The 14,803-nt window shown below is 37.6% G+C and overlaps 1 protein-coding gene and 1 non-coding gene across 6 annotated transcripts in view; both read left to right on the top strand.

Moving 5' to 3' along the window:
- Window positions 1-14,803, top strand: part of Lrrc7 (leucine rich repeat containing 7) — a 475,963-nt gene that overhangs the window by 37,003 nt on the left and 424,157 nt on the right. The window lies entirely within an intron of this gene.
- On the top strand, window positions 2,911-3,041 carry LOC121830619 (small nucleolar RNA SNORA68). Its single transcript, XR_006073832.1, has one exon. It is a non-coding gene; the product is annotated as a small nucleolar RNA SNORA68 (small nucleolar RNA).

Raw genomic sequence — 14,803 nt, 5'->3', positions numbered from 1 at the left:
GAAACCTTAACTAAGACAGTGGCCTTCCTAGTAGTCCTACCCCATCACAGGCTAGCTAGCCTTGGATGGGCTACTTGACTTTGCTGAGTCCCAGGTTCTTTATCAATAGGAAAAGTTGCACTCCAGTAGATGTGATTGCTGGGAGTCACAGACAACATATGTAAATACTATGACTTATTGTCTAATATAAAAAGGAAAAATCTGTGAAGTTTTCTGTCTTCACCCTTGCAGCCCTTGTCTACTTCTTCCAGAAACTATAAATAAAGTTTTTCTTTTTCAGTTTAACAGGAGTAGCTTCATGAGCTCCAATTTGAGTAATGTATCTTCCAGATTTAATTTGAATCCCAGTATTAAACAGTGTGCCAAACACCCATGGAAATGCCTGTTGTGTAATAAATTGTCAGTAAGTTGCTGTCCACTGAAATATCTATGGTCCTGGGTTTCAAAATGCATGGAGAGAAAGTACAGAATGAAGCTTTCTGGAGAAGCCTAATCAGCCAGGCTTCTTCCACATTATGTCCATTTACCTTTCCCTACAAAACAGCTTCTTGGATATTAATTCAAAGACTTGATTGCAGCTAGAGTTTTCCTGCCCTGCCCACAGTCAGGACAAATCTTTGTCACCTGCCAGTCCCACAGCTGCTCTGACCCAACCAAGTAAACACAGAGACTTATATTGCATACAAACTGTATGGCCGTGGCAGGCTTCTTGCTAACTGTTCTTATAGCTTAAGTTAATCCATTTCCATAAATATATACCTTTCCACATGGCTTGTGACTTAATGGTGTCTTCACATGCAGCTTGTCATGGTGGCGGCTGGCAGTCTCTCTGACTCAGCCTTCCACTTCCCAGAATTCTTCTACTCCTTGTCCCGCCTATACTTCCTCTTGCCTGGCCACTGGCCAATCAGTGTTTTATTTATTGACCAATCAGAGCAACAGATTTGACATACAGACCATCCCACAGCAGATGATCACATACAATGGACTAGGTGGTGTTATGTTTTTATTATAGTTTTCATCTTTTCGAATACTGTGTTCCTCAGTGAAGTCATTTCAATCATAACTGTGGAACACAGGGAGAAATGAAACCAGGCAATCTGACCCATTGCCTCCAAATGAATAACTACCAGAGACCTTCAAGAAGACCTAATTCCTTCCTCTTTTGCAAGTCTCTGTTAATGGACAAGGTAAATGAATGTAAGTTTAATGTGTTTTACCATTAACTAAGACATACATAAAAAGATGTGTTTAGCCACAGTGACATAAATTACAGCTTTCTAGTAAAGCCAGGCCTTCTCTCTGTTGCTAAGGACTGGCAGATTTCTAAGCTTCATTTCTCTGAAACTAAATTTCCAGGAATATGTAAGACAGTAAAATGATAAGCATTATGCCTTGATCTGGTTTAAAAAGAAAAACTAAAACATGCAATGACAGTGATATCTTGTGCTAACAGCACAACTCAGAACAGGTAGACTTTACAAAGCCCCTGAATGTTGAGTTGGCATGTAGTAGGCACCAGAGAAAACTCACTATTATATTCAGCAGATATGTAAAATTCTTTCATTGTACAGGAGATTTTTTTCATAAAAATATTGCAAAAGTTTAGGTTTTGAGGTATATGCTGTGTTCCTCCAGGGAAGTCTTGTCTCATCAACTGAATTTCTTCCAGCAGATACTATGAATATGTTATTGAGTGTTGTGGCTATGCAATATGATTGATGCAGAATACAATAAAATAATTTCAATTACCAGTATTATACCTTATAATCAGAAAATATCTTCTACTCACTTTGCTGTACATAGCTATCCTGTGAGGGAGATAAGACTCCTCCTGTATGCTGAATGTAGAAAATAGTAGCCAGGGAGTGGGTGTGGAGATAGGAGGCAACCAAGGAACATTATCGTGAACCATCAAGGGGCAGAACTGGCAGGGTGCAGCCTTTGGTTTTTCTTGCTTGAACCTTTCCACTATGTCATGAAATGGGAGATAGAGATTGAGAGAAAGAGACAGAGACAGAGATGGAGAAGTGGACAGAGAGACAGAGAAATTGAGATTCAGGATTTAGTTAATGACTGGGGTATGGTCAGCCAATATCTCCTGGGGCTGGAAGGCAAGAGATAAGTTACAGGTCAAGTCTGAGAAGTCTGATGGCCAAATTCTTCCTTAAAATTGAAGCATTAAAGTTTTCTCCTTTTAAAGTTTTTTATGTATATGAACCACATTGTCTGGTGCATACAGAGGCCAGGAATGGGAATTGGATTCCCCGAAACTGGAGTTGCTGACTGTTTGAGCAACCACGTGGGAGCTAGGAACAAAATCTATGTGCTCTGCTAGAGTAGCAAGTGCTCTCTCCTATCCTCTGAACCATCTCAAGCCCCAATACTGAATTTTCCCAATAAGACTTCACACAGACTGGATGAAGCTACATATTGCAGAAAATAACCTTCTTTATTCAAAGTACATTGACTTAAGTGTGAATCTCATCCTGTAAGCACCTTAATGAAAACAAATGTTTAGTCAGCTAGCTATAGGAGCTTGGTGGTCTAGAAATATACATACAAATTTAACCATTGCAAATCCCAAAGTGTCTCTTGCGACCATGTGCACAGGGACACTGAATGCAGTTACTTAGTTTGTGGATACCAACCATGACCTGCATTCTCAGGCCAGGCTTCTGGTGCTTCTGTTCAACATTGGGATTGACCCATCTGAGCTTCTTAATCTCTTTTATGTCTACCAATCTTCAGACTATTTTAGGTCACAGTGCAATTAATATTATTTGTTCACTTATTTCTTACCTGACTTAACATGGTAAATGAAGCATGACTATTTGCTTATATGTGCCTGATGCTATAGGAAGAGTCTCATTTAAAAGAAAATAAAAGGAATGAATATAAAACTAGCCTATGGCATCCAACCCAAGAACTACCGCTGCCTGTAGTAGCTGTTTAAACAGTGGTGCACACAGCAAAGGGGCTTCGTTGCCTTTGGGAGGCTGTCCGGTGCCCCACAGAGTGAGTCAGGAGGTTCTACAGTCCTGGAAAAAAAAGAAAGAAAACTAGCCTAGAGATGTTTGCTTTATCTAAGTGTTATGGTCCAGACAGGGAAGAAGTAGAGCATATCTCAGCTTGACAAATGGAGAAACAAAGCCTCTGAGAAGGTCAATAACCAGCCTAGTGGTTGTCGCTCACCCATATTTCTGGGGCTCAGCATTCTTTCAATTTTCCTACATGTGCCTACAATTCCATGCTCTAAAGAGTCAGATAGCTCTCCTGGCTGCTTGTTACAGTGTTGTTCTTTAGTCTATAAGACTACACAGGGTAGGTTTTCTCTGGAAACTACACAGAATTGCTAGGGATGTGTTACTCCAGTGTTTACTTTATAAACCTGGCCATGACAATATAGAATGAATTCTTCATTTCCTAAACTATGTTGTAAGCTGTTTATCAGGTTTTTTTAATTTGGTGCAAGACTGCTAATGAAATACTTATTTTCAACAGCTTTAGAAAATGATATTTCATTCATCAGCAAGTTTCTCTAACAGATAAAAAGGAATCTGGTGTAAGTGACATCTGGTGGCCTTGGAACCTGGGTCTAGCCATTGCTGTTTGTGCACTAGACAGTGAGATGACACTAAATGCAATGGATGGTGCTCATGATACCCCGTCTCCTCCTTCCCTCGTGGCCATGCCCCAGGTATTTGCATTGCCTACAAGTGTTAAAGAAGGGTGTATTTATTTCCAGCTGCAGAGCTGAGCGAGTTTGCTCCTACCTATAATGACCTTTCAACCTCTTTGTAAATGTTGGCTTAGACCTAGTTCGGAGACATGATAGGAGGTCTGCAAAACAGTTCATTGCAAGGAAGAAACAGAGCAAGTGCCTCTGAGCAGAACAGGAAGATGGGAGCCAGAATGTTCCTTTTAATGTTCTAAAGCCACTCTGCCTCTTGATATAATCATCTATGTCAGGTAATATAGCAATCCTTATTTCTTGTTAAACAACTATTTATTTTATAATTAATTTAGATTTGTAGAAAACTTCAAAGATAAGTAGGGTATACAGTCTATATTTAGACTTCCTGGGGTTTTTATTTAACATTGTTTTTTTTTTTTTTTTTTTTTTTTTTTTTTTTTTTGAGACAGGGTTTCTTTGTGTAGCTTTGTGCCTTTCCTGGAACTCACTTTGTAGTCCAGGCTGGCCTCGAACTCACAGAGATCCGCCTGCCTCTGCCTCCCGAGTGCTGGGATTAAAGGCGTGCGCCACCACCGCCTGGCTTAATATTGATTTTTAAGTTATTGATTTCCATTATTCATTTCAAACCTTTATTTTGTGTTATTGTGCTAGTTTTCTGAGGCTGTAAGTTCCCCCACACCAGGTGACTTGACCAGGAATTTGGTACCGTGATATGGTGAGGCAGGAATTGAGGTGTGAGACAGTGAGTTCCTCTACATGGTTCTAACAAATTATTAGTCCACTCCAGGCTTCCTTCATAGTGGATAGGGCTCTGGAAACCCATGGCAGTCTTTGGCTGATGCCCACATAATCCCAATTCTAAGTTTTTCTTCACAGGGCTAGCCATTCAGTGTCTATCCCTTTCTCTACCTGTGTCTTCACAGAGCTTGCTCCTTGAGTCCTTTTCCCTTTTTCTGCCCTTTTATATTATAACTTCTGATTACATTTAGGACCCACCATAAGGCCACTATGTTATCTCAAGACCACATTTCCAAATAAGGTCTTGTTCAATCATAAGGGTTTGATGTATGTTTTGAAGCCAGTGTTCATCTCAGTGCAGATAGCCTAGAAAGTAAAATTCAGATGTCAGAAATAAATCCATAAATTTTCTTGTAAATAATTTGGCATGCTAAAATAATTGTACATTAAAGCATTTTCACTACATAAAAGAATAATTCCTATACCTACTATAGCTTATGTTTATAATGTCTCATTACTGGAATAATTTTAATAGATATTTACACACATAATTTCTGCTTAACTAATATCTTAATCCTCAAAACAAATGGGAACATTAGCTTTTAAGAAAAATAAGTAGGAATTCCCATTTCATTTATTGGATTATAGATTCTAGGATCTAGACATTTGGTAATAACTCTTTAGTAACCTTCAGATTTCTTGTTTTAATTTAATTTGTGATGTGTTCTTTGGAAAATACAGGATGTAGTGGCAGACAAAGCAGCACCATGACTTCCTGTTTTGAGTTGAACATGAACCCTTCTTTCATCCTTAGGAGCCCTGTGTCCTTGTGATATTAAACAATAATTCCAGTTTTCGTACCCCCAAAGTTAGTTAGAAAATAAATGAATTATTTCTTCAAGCATAAAAATACTTATAAAAACTCAAATACCAGGCTTATAATTGCTTTTTTTTTTTGCCTTTTCAAGTTTTTGATATTGTATAATATGTGTTGATTTTTTTCCATTTCTTTGGACCCTGGTAAATAAATTATATTCTTGGGAATTTTAAGGAGGGGAAAAGTTGATGCAATTCTATTTCCATTAAAGATATATTTTTAAAAATCATGGTCTTTACATTGTTGTTTCTAAGAATTTTCATAGATACACATTTTTTTTCAAATTAAAAAAATCTAAAACATCACATCTCTCAAAAATTACCCAATATACTAATTGTGTTTTATATTGCCTAGCCATTGTTGATTTAATTCTAGTCCACGAAGATAAATGCCATTATTTTACCTTGGGACTGAAAAACAAAATCATTTTCACCATAAATAAGTGGACTTTAAAAAAATCACATCTTTTAAAGTCAATCAATAGATCTTCTCATGGGTAAGAGGCAGATGAGTTATAGAAGTGATATGCTGAAGCAAGACAGAGCACTTAACACCTTAGCTTGACTTAGTAGCCTGAATTATTGGATTATCTGTAACAGAAAGCAGAACCCTGGGATAACAGCATTAAGGACAGCTTTTGTTTTGATGAAGGATTGCAGTATTTTGGCAACTCTCTCTGTGAATCGATCAGTTTTGCTGTAATTATTTGTCAGTAGTTCTAAATATGCCACTATCCCTGTTTTGCTTCCATTATGTTATCTCACTGGCAGCAGGTTTTAGGGTGACTTGGCCACTGTAAGATTTGTGAGATAAAAATAACGCAGATTAAAATGTGCCTGTAGAAGTCAAGCTATTGACTGTGAGAGATGTTAGAAAATAAAAATGACAGATAATTCACATAGGTTCTAAACTTTCTAGAATTTGTGTTCTTCCTACAAGGTACCCAATTTACCAGATTGTTAAAACCTCCCTTGAGGGCTGGAGAGTTGATTCAGCTGTTAAAAGCACTTGTTGCTATTGCATTGGACCAGGGTTCAATTCCTAGCACCCACATGGAAACTTAGAACCATCTGTAACTTTAGTTCCAAGGATCCAACACCCCCTTATGACCTCTTCAGGCACCATCCACACACTAGCTACACATACGTGCAGGTAAAACACTCTTACTCAAAAAAATAAAATTGTTTTTAGCTGGGCACACACCTTTAAGCACTTGGAAGGCAGAGGCAGGAGGATCTGTGTGAGTCTGAGGCTAGCCTGGTCTACAAAGCTAGTTCCAGAACAGCCAGGACTGTTCCACAGAGAAACCCTGTCACAAACAAACAAACAAACAAGAAAATGAATAAATATAAAAAATGTTTTTAGTCTAAAGAAATTTTTCCTTAAAATAAATGAGACAAAGCCCTGTCATTGGAATTGTCTATAGATTGAGTTCACCTGAACACTAGTGTCCAAAGTGAATTTCTGATCTATCTTGAGAAAAACTGGTAGTAGCTCTTGGAATGGTCCCCTTTTTCTAGAAGCCAGTTTCTTGAAGAGGACCTGGTTAGTCATTCATGAGAAAGCCCAGATGCTGGCCACTGCTGAGGCCTTTCCTAAAGTTGTATATTCCCAGTGGATTCTTCTTGTTCTGAAATTGCTCTTTCCTCAAACACAAATAACCCGCACCTACTAAGTGTGTGGCACTGTTTCTCCTGAGGCAATAGCTGCAGGATGAATCTCAGAAACATCCAGTAAAAGCATAACCATATTTGGAAATGTTGTTTTAATGGTTTAAAAACAAACTTTAAGAAATGTGAAAGCCCCCTCCCTCCCCCTGCAATCTCATCAAGCAGTTAGCTTCCCCATGGCTTCTGTTAGCTGCATGCCTACACTCAGGTTGCTAAACCTGGGCTTTTTTGTAGGCTGATCTTTTAGGTTTGTCTCTCTCATTTAAATTATACCTTTGGCAAATCTAAAATGAGAATTTTGTTGTCTGGATAAATTCTCAACAGCATTCAAGTGTTAGATATTACTTGCCAATTTACAGTTCCAAAAGACCATGTCTTTAATGATTCCCTTCCTTCATTTTTTTATGTCTTCATTACTATTCTGAAAGGAATGTCTCTAAGGCACCTTCCCTTAACCATCTTATGCCTCAGTCCTCCTTCCCATGTTCTAAAGACTGTGGCAGCATAGCTGTAACTTAGGACTTCTGAAATTTCATTTGAACTTCCCTAAGGTGCTTGTTATTTGGCTGATGGGAGGTAATACTATAATGCAACCCTGAAGCCAGCTGGTACAAGCAGAGTCCATTTAACCAACCATGTTACTATGGCCCCTTAATACTATTACTAAAAAGTGTTTCAGAGTAGAAACCTGCCATATCTAGTATCAGTAAGATGAATTGCTAAACAGTCTCATTAAAAAAAAAAAAACAGAGCCAGATATTGGGGTGAAAACCGATGAAAACCGAGAAATCAGAGTAATAGATCAAGCCACAACCAACCTCACCTTACCGACTGACTCCTCAGCCTCCAAAAAGACCTACTTTCTGCATACCCATGCCTATATGCCTTTCTATCCCTGCCATCTCACTTCCTTTCTCTGCCCAGCTACATCACTTCCTCTTTCTGCCCAGCTCTGTCACTTCCTGTCTGTCTGTACAGACCTCTAGATCTTTATGGTTTTTGTTTGTTTGTTTGTTTTGGTTTTTCGAGACAGGGTTTCTCTGTGTAACTGCGCCTTTACTGGAACTCACTCTATAGACCAGGCTGGCCTCAAACTCACAAAGATCCACCTTCCTCTGCCTCCCGAGTGCTGGGATTAAAGGCATGTGCCACCACCACCTGGCTAGATCTTTATGGTTAACTAGTGTTGGAATTAAAGGCATGTGCCACCATGCCTGGCTCTCTTCCTAGTGTGGCCTTGAACTCACAGAGATCCAGATATTTCCCTGTCTCCTGAGTGATAGAATTAAAGGTGTGAGCTACCATTGCCTGACATCTATGTTTAATATAGTGGCTGGTTTTTCCTCTGATCCTCAGTGAAGCTTTATTGGGGTACACAGATAAAATATCACCACAAGTATCTACCAACAAATAAAGTAAGTATTTACATTATTTTTAAAAATAATATTTTATTAATTCTTTGAGAATTTTTTCATTCGAATAATATATTTTCACCATCTTAACATTTGCATTCTTATAATAGACCAGAAGTTTCATTTAATGATGGAAATACAGGAAGGGTGTGATTATCTATTAATACTACCCAACATTCTCTCCATGAGCTTTAATGTAAGGAAGACACCCTTCTGATGTAGAACAGATACTTAGCTTTGTGTATGAGGATTATCTAAAATAGCAGAGCTGATAGAATGACATTATTAGAGTGGCTTACAAGCTGTGGTCCAGCTAATGCAACAATGGCTGTCTCCCAATAGAAAGACCAACAACCCAATAGTCATTCAGTTCATGAGACTGGATATCTCAACTGGTCTTCAGTTTGTGTTGGAATCACAAAGAAGTAGATTCTAATACTAATGAAGGAATGCCTCAGCAATAGGGTAGATGACCTTGCTAGTGAAAGTAAGGGAAAGTGGGCGAAACACAATATCTTCCTTCTTCCATGTCCTTTTTTGTAGGCTGCCACAAGGTGGGAAGATATGGATCTTCCCACCTCAGAGGATCCAATCAAGAAAATCCCTCACAGGTATGCCCACCTGCTTGGATTTTAGTTGATTCTAGATACAGTGAAACTGACAACAAAGACTGGCCATCACATTTTGCATAGCAAGAAAAAAATAATTTTAACTACAAATTTCATATAGCCTAAATAAAATGTGATTTTACAAGATTTTTATTTTCCCATGAGAAACATGCCCAGGTCTTGGGATCTTTGAAGATGAAGCAGGGGCACCCTGAAAACCTCAGACTTTGCAGGTTGAAGAAAAATGAATCTATGAAAGCAAAGAGGAAGATGAGAGGAAGGGGATGAACTCTACATTTGACCTTGGGCTGTTTATTACAGCTCTTAGAATCTTGCTTCCAGTCTATGCATTCAGCTAGACAGTACTTTATCCTCTGATGATTCAAATCTGATTCACTTCTACATGTTCATAAAAGGGATTAATTAAGCACAATAGCAAAAAATAATTCATCACATTAGTCTTTGCATGTTTTCAATCTCTTCTGACAAAAAAAAAATTTACTATAAAGAAAAATCAACTGATAGTAGTCCCCAGAAATACAAACAGGCAGTACAGGAGTTTAAAAGCACCTTAGTATGAGTATTACAATTGCTGCTTTATAGGTGAAGAAGTTGGTGTCTGAATAGACTGAATAACATAGGCAATGGAGCCTATCTGTAAGGTGACCTGGCTTTATTATAACCTATGTAGCTTCAAAACTTTGTTCAGAACTTCTTATTGTACATATGTACACTGCCCTCCAAAATAATTTTCCATATTTTTTCATACATACAAAGCAAGGATAAAGAATGTTAAAATGGAGCCTGAGTAGCCTAAAGCCCGATTCAGCTACAGTCATGGTTCTGCTCGCCTTGTTCTATGAAGACTGACATTAACTTGCTCAAGGTATTCTAAAGAAGAATCAGTGTTCTGTTATTTCACCTGCATCACTATGGGGTACAACTTATAAGCAGAGCCTTGGAGCTTTTATTAAGAGTTCTTGTTTTTTTCTTGTAGAAGACACAGAGCCATTTTTCCCTCAACAATTTTCTGTGATCAAGATTTAACTAATCCTCTGTAATGATGTTTAAGCAATTGAGTTATCCTTTTTGTTCTGAAATACTGATGGTCAGACTGAAGGTCTAAAGGGGTTCATATTTGCTTTAGAAGTGTCTGAATATTCCTTGGATCTACCACAGGGATTTACTCAGTTCAGTTTGCCCATTTTGCCCATTTTCATTGTTGCTGATCATGGGATCCAGACTCTTGCCCTTCAGTATACATATAATTCCCCCTCCTTATTCTCTAGCTTCATTAGGAACTTGTTTTACATTTATATGAATTCTAGATTTTTTAAAGTTATGCTTTGACTTATTTATGTTATTTGGCTTTGTAGTAATTTTAAATTTATTTTAATATAAAAATACATTGCTATAGTCAATTCTTGTTATTTATACATATGCCATGTAATATAGTAGAGTTGCAACTTCAGAGTCTAAGTCAGTGAGTTCCAAAGCAAGGATTATAAGGGAAAGACAAATGTAGGCTCATATAAACCTTTGGTTATACCTTCATTGATTGATCAGTACATAACCTTGTTTTATAAATGTTTCTGTTTAAAGACAAATTGTTCAACATTTAAATTTTCAGTTATTTAGCTTCTATTTTATGTGTGTGAATTATTTACTCACATATATGTCTGTGTACCACATTTGTGTCCAATGCAGACAGTTTTGTGTTTCCTGGAACTAGAGTTTTAGACATTTGTGAACTACCATGTGTGTCTTCTGCTAGAGCAACAAGTTCATTTAACCACTGAACAATTGCTCCAGGCCCTCTCAACATTTTTTTTTTTTGGTTCATTAACATTGGGCTTTTGTCCAACAACACTGTAACTGCTGCCTCAGTAATCCTTCCTCTCACACACCATTTCTACATGGCTATATATCAGCCTTCTTTTGTGTAGGGGCTGGGCAGTGCTTTGACATTATGCTGGGGCCATGTAAATCACAACCTCGAGAAGTAAAAATGCTAAAGACCACAAAAGGTTGTTGTTTGAATTTCTAAAGGTCTTATAATAATAATAAAAAAAATGCAGAGCCTGATATTGGGGTATATGCCGAAAGGTCAGAGAGACAAAAGAACAAGCCACAGGCACCACCTCTTACCTCACCAACTTTTTAGCCTGAAAAGGCTTTCTAGCCCAAGGGCCTCTAGCCAAAAGGAGTTCCTCAGGCAACAAGGCTTTGGTTCCTTTCTCCTCACACCTTATATACCTTTCTCCACCCACCATATCACTTCCTTTATCAAGCTCTCTAGTGCTGGGATTAAAGGCGTGTATGCTTCCCAAGCAAAAGCATGTGATCTTACATGCTGGGATTAAAGGCATGTGATTCCCTAGTGCTGGGATTAAATGTGTGTGCCACTACTGCCTAACTCTGTTTCTCTCCTAGACTGAGTCAATCTCAAGTAGTCCAGGATGACTTTGATCTTACAGAGATACAGATGGATCTCTGCCTCCCGAGTGCTAGGACTAAAGGTGTGTGCCACCACTGTCTGACTTCTATGTTTAAGCTAGTGGCTTGTTCTGTTCTCTGATCTTCAGGCAAAGTTTATTAGGGTACACAATATATCACCACAAAAGGAACCTGTGTTTATCATGGATGAGTCACTGAAACAAGAAAGCAAAGACAGCTCAGTTGGACATGTGTACACTGAGCTGTCAAAGTCAGCAGCTTCTCTGTTCACAGATGCCTATAGAAACATAGCAGGTGTGGGTGTTTGTCTGGCAACTGAACTTCTGTAAGTAGGCAACTCCAGAAACTAAAGATAATATGCCATCTTTCATTCCATGCTTTTCTCTTTGCTTTTCTATTACCCACTTTTAATGGTGTCTTAAAGAAATTTCTATGCCGCTTTTATAGCATTAACCAATATTTCATTAAAAAGAACTTTATTTAAACAAAATAAAATTAAAATAAAACATAAGGCTGGTATTTTCTGCAATAAAAGAACATACTATAGGTTTTTAAGACTTTGAGGATTAAAACTACTACATCAAAACTTGCTCTTATTTGACATTAAAAAAAATTATCACAGCCAGGCATGATGGAGTATGCAGGTGAGTTCTAGACCAGCCTGGTATTCATACTGAGTTCCTGGCTGCCAGAGCTACACCATGAGACCCTGTCTCAACCTTCCCTCTTCCTTTCTTCTAATCCAGAAAAACAATTGTATTTTATATGTAATTTTCTGAGGGTTTTGTTGGTTTTTTGTTTGTTTTTGCTGAAAAAAAAAACTAATAAAAGCTAATAAACAACTTACCAGAAAGAATATCTGAATACTTATGTTAAGTTTATTACAAGTTTAAAATTTGGGTTATTAGACATTTGATTACATGGTTTAATTAGTAGGAAGTGGTCATGAGAAGAGTTAGATATAATCCATTTTGAAATGTTTATAATGGGAAGAGTAGGTTTTCTCTGACAGTTTTGTTACTGACTGTCCTGATTAGTTTTCTATTGACTTGACAGAAGCTAGAGTTACCTGAGAAGAGAAACCACAATTGAAAAAATACCTTCATCAGATCAGTCTGTGGACAAGTTTATGGGATATTGTCTTGATTAAGGATTGATGTGGGAGGACCCAGATCACTGGGGGATTTCCTACCTCTGCAAAGGTCATCTTGAGTAGTGTAAGAAAGCAGGCTGAACAAGCTGTGTCGAGAAAGTCAGAAAACAGCATTACTCCATCGTCTGTGTTCTAGTTCCAGACTCCAAGTTCCTGCCCTGACTTTCTTCAGTGATGGAAGTGTTGTAAAATAAAATAAACCCCTTCTTCTCCCAAATTGCTTTGAAGTAGTACTCATATAGTGAAGGAATAGGAAAGGATGGTTTAGTTTTGGGAATTTTATTCTATATAATATAATTTAATTTTCATGAAATATTTCTAATGCTTTTAACTTAGTTTTATAAGCTAAGTTTTATAAACTCAAGTTTAAGGACTTAAATAACTTCCCTAAATCAAAGGCCTTGCCCAAGGTCAGAGAGCAAGTAAATGGTAAAGCCAAAATTTGTCTTTCTACTCCTCACAAAATAGTATCATTACGTTAAACAACTATTTGCTGTAACTATTTCAGTCTCAAATTTTGGCCTGTCTACCTGCAAGTTCATCTTCTCAAAATAATCATACTTACCTCTCCCATATTCACTCAGAGAACTGTCACTCACTCTCCTGACTTGTTTTCACTTATACACACAGACACCATAGGCTGGGTTGTTTAAGGCACTAAGCTATCTCATAGATCATGGGGATGGAAAGTCTGATACAGAGAAGCTTCCCATGCTGCTGACAGCATGCTTCCTGATTGACAGATGGCCACCTGCTTGTTGAATCCGCATTCCATAGACAAGAAATAAATTCCCAAGATTATCCGGGAATCATTCCATGAGGATGGTAATTTTAAACAAGAGGTATATACCTTTATGATCTCATTACCTTTCAAAGACTTTGCTGTTAACATATATGTCCACAGTTCATTTCATGATAGTTAAGATCTACATAGGAGTCTATCACTTCTTATATACACAAAGTCTTCACTCGAAAATTTTAGCATGAGAATTTGTTATTTATATTTGTTCTTGAAGTGACTTGTAGGGCACTAATGCAAAATTAAGAGTAAAGAGGCAGGTCTAATTCTTAATACTTTTATGTAAAGACAAATATAAGGAATAATAATAATAATAATAATGTTTTCATTACTATAGTTTTCAAACCCAATGTCATGATCAAGTTTATTCCAAGCAGTATTAAATACAGTCAAATGCAATCCTGAGGTGCAGGGTAACTGTCGGTGGCTGTTTCTACACCACTAAAATGGAATGCAGATCAGTTGGGAAATGTGATCCCTGTTAGCTGTTAGCACTGGGGAGATAAAGCTTTGATTTGTCTTGGCCACTGTTGCCTTCATTGACTGAATGCCAATTTGGACTGTGTTCTTTTACACAGGAAGGATCAGGAGCAGTTTGAAATTGCCTGTGGGCAGCTTTCATTGTCTTCCTTCATGTTTCCTTTCTTGCACTGATTACTTATCTCAGCTCTCCTATTAACTTCCATGTGACTTCAGGGATACAGAAATTTAAGAACTTGTGTGATCTGTCTTATTTGTAAAATGCAACTAATCTACTTACTAAAGCAAAGTGTAGAATTGCTAATTACACCAGTTGACTCTAATTACTTGACTGACTAGAAACAACTCACAAATTTGGGCAGTACGTAGGGGTTATGTAAGCCGCTGAGAATGTCAGACTTCTCCACAACCTATCCCTTTGGATACAATAGAAACAGTTGAGTTTATTGCATTTTGAATTTTAATTATTTGTAAGAGTTTAAATTCCTTCTGATTGTCCTAACTTTTGATGAAAAAGTAACATAGAACAATCAGACTAAATATAACTAAATTAAAATCCACACAATTGCCATTCCTGTTTCAAAGTCACAATTAGACTTTATCACCAATTTCCTGTTTTATAAAGAACAATTAAGCACATTTGTAGAAATCATCTTCATCCTCTGTTCATTTACCACTTGTATCTGCAAGTGCTGAAAACAAGCTTCTAGTTTTGTCCAGCCTCCCTTACAGATACAATTGGCCTTGTGCAATCGTTCTGATAAATAAAACTTTTGCAGAAGGTTTCTGTGTGTTCCTGAATCTTCCTTGCTCTTTTTCTTTTCATTCTGAGAAACAGCTGCAGAAGCTACCCTGAAGAGAAAAATCAATGTAACAGAGAAATTGGGACAGGTACCAGTGACTTCATAACTT

This window comes from Peromyscus maniculatus, chromosome 6, assembly GCF_049852395.1.
Source record: "Peromyscus maniculatus bairdii isolate BWxNUB_F1_BW_parent chromosome 6, HU_Pman_BW_mat_3.1, whole genome shotgun sequence".
Classification (NCBI taxonomy): Eukaryota; Metazoa; Chordata; class Mammalia; order Rodentia; family Cricetidae; genus Peromyscus; species Peromyscus maniculatus.
Note: the sequence above shows the minus strand (reverse complement) of the source record. Positions and strands in the feature narration are given on the sequence as shown.